Source organism: Macaca mulatta, chromosome 3 (assembly GCF_049350105.2).
Source record: "Macaca mulatta isolate MMU2019108-1 chromosome 3, T2T-MMU8v2.0, whole genome shotgun sequence".
NCBI classification, from domain to species: Eukaryota; Metazoa; Chordata; class Mammalia; order Primates; family Cercopithecidae; genus Macaca; species Macaca mulatta.
This window is the reverse complement of record NC_133408.1, coordinates 127,980,001-127,989,769: the sequence shown is the minus strand read 5'-3', so window position 1 is coordinate 127,989,769 and position 9,769 is coordinate 127,980,001. Positions and strand designations below refer to the sequence as shown.

The following is a 9,769-nucleotide window of genomic DNA, read 5'->3' as shown; positions in this document are numbered from 1 at the left end:
TCACATTTCCATTAAAATGTATGAGCAGTTTCAAGTTGTCCAAAAGAGAGTCTGCTCGGATTTCGGTTGTATTGCCTTAAATCTGTGCATCAATTTAGGTAAAATTAATATTTCAATAATATTTATTCCTATAATTCATGAACAGAGTATATATCTAAATTTATTTGGATCTTCTTTAATTTTTTTTCTGCCATGTTTCATGGGATTTATCCCCCAGTGGTTCATGTCTTGATGTTGTTGAAAATTTTAAAAGGAAAGTTTAATTGTTCATTGCTACTATTTTGAAATCTAACTAATTTTTATATGTTGTGTCTTGTAACTATGCTAAACTAGCTTATTGGTTCTATTAGCTTTTTGGTAGGTTCCATAGGATTTTCTATTTAGATTATAATGTCATCTGCAAATAAAGATGGTGTTACTTCTTTTCCAACATGGATGCCATTTATTGTTTTCTTATCTTACTTCACTGACAAGATCTTTTGATACAATGCTGAATAGAGTGGGGAGAGTGGACATCCATGCCACCCTTTCCTAGTCTTAGAGGTAAAACATTCAGACTTTCACCACTAGGTGTGATGTTAGTGTTTATGAAGACTCCAATTAAGAAACAAGACAGAGAACACTCAGGCAAGAATCTCTACTTCTTTTCCACAGAAGTGGCTCTGCAGCTTTTCATCTAACACTGGTGTTCTTTTCGTAAATGATTGATTTTTCCACATCTGAATACTGATAAATCTGTAATCAGTTGTAGTTTTTTGTAGATCCACTTTATAAGGTTGAAAAAGTTCCCATCGATTCCTTCTTGGCTGAGAGACTTGCTTGTTTTTCTTTTTATTTATTTGTTTTTCAAATTGGGAACAGAGTAGGGATTGGCATACTTTTTCTAAAAACGGACAAATGTACACTTTTTAGGCTTTCTGAGACATTGTCTCTGCCATTTCTTCTTCTTCTTCTTCTTCTTCTTCTTCTTCTTCTTCTTCTTCTTCTTCTTCTTCTTCTTCTTCCTCTTCTTCTTTTTTATACAACTGTTTAAAAATATAGAAAGACATTCTTAGCTTGTGGGCCATAGAACTGTAGTTTGCTAACTCCTGACCTAGAAGTTTGTTATACCTACAATTTCACAGTTAACACTAAGGACAGTGGTAACGAATTGCTAAGGCTCCACCTCCTAGTTTTGGGATACCAGAGGAATAGAATGAACTGACAACCTAATTTTAGTCCTTAAATATATTACTTTTTGTGCAAGTATTCACATGAAATGATCATAATCTTATCTATATTGACTCGTTAACATTGACAGATAAGACTAATGGAAGAGGATGTAAGTATTATAAACATTAATTGATAATTAGAATGTCTTTTGCTCATCTACAAAATTTCTAGTCATCAGAGTAACACATACTGTCCCCTGTTGGTCTGGATGGACCAGCCACAAACACTCTCAATTCTTTCAGTTCCTGTACTCCCTCCAAATCTGGATGTTAAAACACTCATCTGTACTCACAAACCAACTAAAGGAGGCTTGCTTTTCTACCTCAATTTACTTGCATAACTAGAACAGAAAAATCCAAAAGAACAAAATACTTACATTTTCCCCTATGCTTTCATATTTTAAAAAATATTTTCAGCAGGACTAGTTTGAGCTCTGAAAACAGGGAAGTTTTAAAAATAGTTTCCACCACCATTTGCTTGTTTGTTTGTTTTGTGCTTTTGTTCCTTTTAGTATGCAGCTCTGTGAATTTCAAAACATGTAGATACATGTAATTACTACTATAAAAAGCACACATGCATAACACCCCAAAATGTCCTCCATGCTGTCATTCTATAATCACAACTATCCCCTCCTCCAACCCCTGGCAACCACTGATCTGTTCTCTATCTTTTCAAGAACGTCATGTGAATGGGATTATAGAATAAATAACCTTTTGAGATGGCTTCTTTTACTCAGCATAGTGTCTTTGAGATTCACCCAACTTGTTGAATGTATCAACAGTCTATTCCTTCTTATTGCTGAGTAGTATTTCATTGTAGGAATGTACCACAATTTGTTTAACCATTCACCTGTTAAGCAACAGAACATTTAGATGGTTTTACCAGTAAAGCTGCTATGAACTTTCATATTCAGCTTTTTGTGGGACCATAAATTTTTATTTCTCTGGGATGAACATTCAGGAGTGAGAGAGTTGGATCACTAGTAAGCATACGTTAACTTTATAGAAAACTGCGAAACCACTTTCCAAAGTAGTTATATCATTTTGCATTTATGCCAGCAATGTATGAGAGTTTTAGTTGTTCTATGTCCTGGTCAGCACTTGGTATTATTAGTATTTTTATTTTAGTTATTCTAGTAGGTATGAAGCAGTATTGAATCATGGTTTTAATTTGCATTTCCCTAATAGCTAATAATGTTGAATACCTTTTCATGTGCTTATTTGCCATACTTAAATCCTCTTTGGTGAAGCGTCTGTTCAAGCCCCTTACCCATTTGTAACTGTTGTTGTCATCTTTTATTGAGTTTTGAGAGTTCTTTACGTATACCGATAGAAGACCTTTGTAAGATATGTAATTTGCAGTATTTCCTCTTAGTCTATGGCTTATTTTTTTCATTCTTTTGACCATGTCCTTAACAGAGCAAAATTTTTTAATTTTGATGAAGACTAATATATCCAATTTTTATTTTATGGATGGTATTTTTGGTGTCATTTGGGGTCATCATCTAACCCCAGGTCATAAAGATTTCCTCTTATGTTTTCTTCTTAAAGTTTTGTAGTTTCATGATTTATATTTAGAGCTAGGCTCTATTTTGAGTTAATATTTGCATAAGGTGTGAAATTTAGGTAAAATTCATGTTTTTACATAAAAAGATAAATTGTTCCAAAACCATTTATTGAAAAGACTATTGTTTCTTCATTGAATGGTTTTTGTCAACTGCCTTTGTCAGAGATTAAATGGCCATATTTGTATAAGTCTATTTATGGATTCTCTTTTGTTCTGATCCACTTGTTATCTCTTCACCAATTTCATTCCACTGTTTTGATTACTGTAACTTTATAGTAAGTCCTAAAAATTTTACTTATACTGAAAGAACTCCAACATTATTTTTTTCAAAATTATTTTAGTTTTTCTAATTTCTTTTCTCCCATATAAATTTTAGCGCCAACTTGTTTATACCTACAAAAAAAAAATTGCTGGGATTTTGATTGGTGTTGCTTAAAACTATAGCTCACTTTGGGAGAATTGGCATCTTTACTATGTTAAGTCTTCCAAACAATGAACACTGTATGTCTTTCCATTTACTTAGATCTTCTTTGATTTCTTTCATTAGCATTTTGTAATTGAACATGTAGCAAATATAGCATGTTAGTTATGGTTATTATACAATTACAGTTGCTAGATTTATAACTATTTCATTTTTAGAACTATTTTAAATGGTATATATTTTTAAATTTAGTTTCCTATTTTCATTGCTTCTATATATAGAAATACATTGATACATGAATATTGATCTTTTGTTCACATTCTCTTTACAGAATCCATTAGCAAATACTGAATAGTTTCTCACATTACTCACTCTCACCAGAGAAAGCAGAGCATTAGACCCCTGAGGCTAGGACAAAAGCACAGAAGCAGGACAGGAAGGAAGAATGGTGCATGTGGAACAACCTAGGCTTTAGGTAAAATCAGACAGCTCTAGGACCCTAGCCTGTATTCTTAAATGTGTGACTTTGGGCAATCCTTTTGCGGAGGACTGGCATACTGTAAGTTCTCAGCAAGCAATAGCTTTCCTTGATGAAGAGAAGATGGAAAAGCCTAGAGCTGTCATTTTCAGGTTTTTTCCTTTTTAAGCATTGGAGTTTTTGTTTGTTTGTTTGTTTGAGACAGAGTTTCACTCTTGTTGCCCAGGCTGGAGTGCAATGGCGCAATCTCGGCTCACTGCAACCTCCGCCTCCTGGATTCAAGAGATTCTCTTGCCTCAGCTCCTGAGTAGCTGGGATTACAGGCACGCACCACCATGCCCAGATAATTTTGTATTTTTAGTAGAGGCGGGGTTTCTCCATGTTAGTCAGCTTATATGTCAAACCCATAAAAATGGAACTGCTCTAGCAGAGTGGTAGTGTCCTAGCAGTATTTGTGTGAGTCTACTTCTGGACCTTACCCTATCTCTTCAGCAATTCCCACTATTCCCTAGAATACCAGGGAGCACTGTTTGAGAAAAAAAATTGTTTGCAGTATCAATATAGGAGACCCTGTGAAGGTGGCCAGACTCCACAGGGTCAGAGCAGAGCAGTATGTATAGCCTTGCTACTCAAAGTATAGTTCCTGAACCATCAGCATCACCTGCATCCCAGGCTCATCTCAGACATACTGAATGAGAATCTGCATTCCTGTTGTAATTGTCCAGCCAATCTGTGATCTGTGCACACCTTAGGGTTTTAGATGCTCTGGTACAATGTGAGGAGTAGAGAGAAAGCACATGATAGAGTCATCACAAAATGTGAGGCATACCAAGAGAGTGCAACTAAATTTTGTCAAGGCTGCATTCCATTAATCCTCTTTAGAAATTTAATAATTTGTGTGCTATTATTACCATTTCTCAGATGTCTTCAGGGAGTATGAGTTTATTAAAAGGAAAATACATTTTACTTATCTTTTCACTTTGACCCTTCAGACCCCTTTTTGGATTTCTAAATTATCTTTTTATTATGTCAACAACCTCTACCTTCATGAGGATTCATGGCTTGTAATTATTTTGGTTAAGAAAAATAAACTTTCCTGTCACAAACAAAATCCATAATAATCTGACTCTATAATGTGAGTTGTTAATGAAATATTAGCTATTTTAGTAAAATGGTACTACACAGCAATTATGAAACAAGACAGAGAACACTCAGGCAAGAATCTCTACTCCTTTTCCACAGAAGTGGCTCTGCAGCTTTTCATCTAACACTGGTGTTCTTTTCGTAAATGATTGATTTTTCCACATCTGAATACTGATAAATCTATAATCAAGCTCTGATGTTAATATTGTGCCAGGATGAAAAACAGAATAATAATGACACAGCAGGGTTACAACATTGAAAGAGAAATTGGGAATTCAGCATATTGAAAAGAGGATTTATTATCTATTTCTTTTGTGATGTGACCTGGAGTCCAGAAATTGCAGTATCCTTCCAGTTCCTTCATCTATAAAGGTTGGATGAGTTATGATTTTCAAACTATTCCATAGCTATGGAACCCTTTGTGCAAAGGAAATGGTCCATGGTGGCTCTATGTGTTAAAGAAATGAAAAAGGGACAGCAAGCTGACGTGGTGAGCCAAGTTTGAAGCCCATGGGCAAGTTACTCAGGTGTTGTTGAGCTCTGAAAATGGGGCAGTGCTTGGAAATCAGTGGATTGAAGACAGCTGGTATTTACCTAAATGATTTTAATTTATTCTTGTTTTTTTTTTTTAATTACCAGTTACAAAGATGAGGGGAATCTCTGTTAAAGCAAGTGGGCCTGGCTGTCACTAGGTTAACATCAGGTATATCAAATGCCATCGGTTCTTTCTGAGCAAGACATTTGCCATTCTTCCTCTCCTTGCAGTTGCCACAGCCACCATCCTAGCTCAGGCAAATACAACTTCTGCTGGAAAATTAGAACAGCCTCCCAAATAGCCTCCCCTTCCACCTCCAGTTCTTTGGAAGACAAAGCCAAGGTTCATACATACCAAACAGGTAGGACATCCTGCAGTTTGCTCATGGCTTTGTTATAAAGGCCCACTACCATGGAGAACAGAGTTCAAAATCCCTTGCCTGCCATGAAAAGCTCTGCTATTTCATCTCTAATCAGCTTTCTCTTTATCATTGCTCCCTTTGGCAAGCACTATAATCTAGTCAACAGTAGCTATTCTCTCTTTCTAATCTGCAACCTACCCAGTATCTTTCTCTCACTACTCCCTTTGTCTATTACATCTTGTCTTTCCTTTGTCTAAATAATACCCACTTTTCAAGGACTCAGTTAAAATGCCACCTCCTCCCTGAAGTCTTTCCTGAGTTTCTCTGTCCTTCCAAAGTTCTCCCCATCCCTGCCCCTGCTCCCCAAACTAGTAATCACTCTATTACTATATATGGATCCCATTCTGAGCACATATTCAGTTCCAGTTTGATTATAAGTCTATACATCTAGCTCATTTTATATTATTATTGCTTCCATTGCCTCTCATATTGGCTCTTTAGAAGATGCATCATATCGTATTCAATTCTGGATATCTCATGTTGTGTAGCATATGCCAGATACTTAGCAGATATTTGGTGAAAAATTATAGTGTGTCTTTTACAATATGATAATTGCCTCCCTGAGAAAATCTGTTACAAAAAGAATTTTTTCAATAGGAAAAAGGGGTTACAGCTATTAAATTTAACCCATAACAAAATTATTTTTAACATGAATTTCAAGAATCAGGTTTTGAAATAACTCTAAATATATGTTGTTACTGTAAGCAGATATGTATTGAGTAAGCATAACTCTCTCAAACAACTTGTTGAAATGCATTCTTCTCTTGCCTTTAACTCATTCTTTGGGAGCTTCTTGACCTCCTTTATTATCCTTGATTCTGAACTTGGGCTTTTGCTGACAACACAGTTCCTAACTACTCACAGTGAACTAAATATAGGGAGGGTAACTGAAAGACCAGGGTGGAACAGAGAAGTTAGTTACCCAAAATAATTATGAGTTTCTTTGCTCTGCACAGGAAATTTAAATTATGATATCATTATTCCCCACAGGAAGTATTGAGAAATAAAGAAATGTATCCCCCCCCCAACCCCATTTCCATTGGAATTCGGACCTCTCTTCCCTTGGGTATTGTTGGGGGCCTCTCTCTCATCTAATTCCCTCCTCCCAGGAGAAAGAGTGTACTGACTGGTCAAGGCTTTATGTAATCCATGGGTCCTGGTTTTAGCTGTGAGCTGTCTGGGTACCACAGGTTTTGAGCTCCCTTCCACTCCCAGACCCACAGTTAATTGGGTAAATGGATTTGGAGCCTGTTTCTCAGACAGAGTCAACCTGTCAGGGAGATACTATGGCTTGGATTCAGGAGCATATTAGAAAAATTTCATGTTGACCTCAGTTCCAAGCTGTATTCTCTAATCCAGACATTAGTAGACTCTGCATTTTTAGGGATGTGGTCATTTTCTCTACATGTAGCAAAGTCTATGCTTGTTCCCTTTGGCCTGTTATCTTTATACCTATTCTCTCAGTCAGAACATGGAGGGGAGGAGAGGTGAATCTTAGGCCCTCCAGCCTCTGACATAAATACTCCCTTGCATTTGTGAAATATTTCATAATTTATAAAGCATGTTTACTTCTAGTAGCTCACTTGATTTTCACAACCCTGAGAATTACCTTAAGATCTTCCTAGCCTTGCTCGTGACCTTTTCAGTGGCAGAAGATCCAAGTCACTGACACCAGAAAAATGTTCTCTTTATCCATCCTGAAATTGGGCCTTGGCAATGATTTGAAGATTCCTTCTCTCCTGTTTCCTGTGAGCTATGGCTGGGAATTTTCTTTAGCAACACCCTCAAGCAGAGTTTCCTTAAACATCAGGGGACAAAGCCGCATAAATAGACTAAGATGCCCACAAAATGCATGTGAGATGAAGTGACAGAAAGAAGAAGTGTAACTTGTAGATGACTAACTTGGAAATCCAGCAGCTAGAGCAGAAATGCTGGAAAAGAAAGAGGATTTGAAAAAGCAAGTCCTCATTCCCTGATTCCTCTGACTTCCAGGTGATCAGGAGAATCTAATTTTAAAATCTGTAATAAAGTATAGTATACACTGGTAGTAAGGAGGAGCTGAGGCTCTTGGAGAACTGGAAGTCTATTTGAAGAAGCTGATGATACCTACTGACACAGACACTGGAAAGCAGTTAAATATTAATGAACCTTAACCTATGTATGCCTAGTGTTCCATTATTGGAACACTACACTTGTGGGAGTTATTTATATCCTACTGTGCAAGGTCATTGCCAAGGTCTTATTTTTCACACAAAAAATTTGCAGCCTCTGGCATAAATGGGTTGATTCAAATAGGAACAAAACTATCTCCTATTTTCTTACTCCTCCCCCAAGCTAATGCATACTGCTGAGGCTACCCAAGACAGATAGATAGAAAGGCAGCTTGAGCCAGTGTCACATTTATTTTCTAAAGTCAAGGAGGCCCCTTCTGAAATTCTTGCTTGGCAACCTTAAATTCAAATCTTCACCATTGGAGGCCATTCATGTAATCTGTAGACAAGACTCCAATGTCTTGACTCACATGATCAGTAGGTATCATCATCGTCTTCAAATAGTCTTCCAGTTCTCCAAGTACCTCAATTCTTCCTCACTACCAGAGTATACTACTGTTTATTACAGATTTTAAAGCACATCAGTGAACACATGCCTTTTAAAGCTGGGCTCTTGAACTCTGACTGCTGTCCTTCTGGTGAGCTCCACTTGGCATGTTTTCCTTCTGTCTTTCCAGGCTAGTATTGACCTGCATGGTTTTCTTGGGTTGCTCCTATGTGGATTTCTCATACAACACCTTAAGGAAGAAGAAAAGAAAATGAACACTTATTGAGCATATATAATTTTTCAGGTAGGATGCCAAGTAATTTACAAAAGTTATCACATTTATCCTTACGCCTTATAGTAAGTCAAGGCATTATGTGGCATCTCACATTTATAAAACGGTCTTTCTTTATAATTCACATAAATTATTACTTCATTTAATCTTCACAGTTGTTCTGTTGTGAGAAGGGCATGATTCATGTTTCAGATCATGTGAAAAAACTGAGATCCAAAGAGACTGATCAATACAAAGAGAGTTTTGAAAGAGCTAACACTTGCGCCTAGATTAGTATCCATTCTAGGAAGCTCTGAAAGGCCTACTTCCATGTAAGACCCACTCTGATGGCATGTGAAGAATGTAGGCTTCAGAATCATCCAGATGTGGCAATCCAAGTCCTGGCTCTGCCATGCCTTAGCTCTGTGGCCTTGGTCAAGTCTTTTAACCTCATACCGCTCTTGTTACTTTATCTAAAATGGAGAAAATAATGCCTATCTCATAAAATTGCTGCATGATATAAATGAGATACATTTTGCCATGTGCCTGGAGCTTAATAGTTTTCAACAAACAAATGCTCATTTCCTTTTCTATTCATTCAACTTCTAGAGCAGGTAATCATAAATGGAGGCATAGATAGGTGAAAGGTCCTGGATCAGAATCTGGGATCATATAGTCAGCAATGTGAGTACATGTTTATCAAAAGGGGGAATACCCTTTAAAAGTTGAAAGATGCTCTTCCAGGATGTGTGAATCTCAAAATGTGTAATTAACCATTATTTTGAGCATTTTCCTCATGTGAGGCACCACGTTGGGTGCTGAAGGGGATATAAAAACATGGTCCTACCTTCAGAGAGTGATCTTTGGTCTGCCATGAATGTCTATTCTTCTTCCAAAGACAACTGTAGAAGGAAGCACAGATTCTTAGATTCTAGGCTACTCTCATGTCTCTAAGCAAGTGTTCCATTCTTGTGTGGTTTCTCGAGGAGTTTTCCTGCAACAACCGGGTCAAAGCAATAAAAGATAAAGTTTAAAAGTTAAAAGAGACCTTTATAATCTTCCATTAATAGTGCCCCTGGCAATCTCTCAGAAGCAGGGTTTACTGGGTCTCTCTCAGCTCTTGTCTTCTGGTCTTAGAGGTCAGCCAGGCCTGCTTGTTCTAACATAGTTTTTTAAATTAGTGG

At 36.9% G+C, this 9,769-nt stretch overlaps 2 long non-coding RNA genes across 3 annotated transcripts in view; both read right to left on the bottom strand.

Moving 5' to 3' along the window:
- Window positions 1-422: 422 nt before the first annotated feature.
- The window catches only part of LOC114676754 (uncharacterized), a 143,151-nt gene continuing 133,804 nt past the window's right edge, over window positions 423-9,769 (bottom strand). The window contains exons 1-2 of one of the 2 annotated variants that reach the window (XR_003727804.2): window positions 1,589-1,899; window positions 423-1,025 (exon numbers count right to left, since the gene is read on the bottom strand). This is a non-coding gene — a long non-coding RNA (uncharacterized LOC114676754). Of the gene's footprint in view, window positions 1,026-1,588; window positions 1,900-9,769 lie in introns of those variants that run through there. The other variant, XR_013415461.1, reaches the window with a different exon arrangement.
- The window catches only part of LOC106997536 (uncharacterized), a 6,921-nt gene continuing 4,825 nt past the window's right edge, over window positions 7,674-9,769 (bottom strand). The window contains exons 2-3 of the long non-coding RNA XR_001443731.3: window positions 9,433-9,579; window positions 7,674-8,564 (exon numbers count right to left, since the gene is read on the bottom strand). This is a non-coding gene — a long non-coding RNA (uncharacterized LOC106997536). The remainder of the gene's footprint in view (window positions 8,565-9,432; window positions 9,580-9,769) is intronic.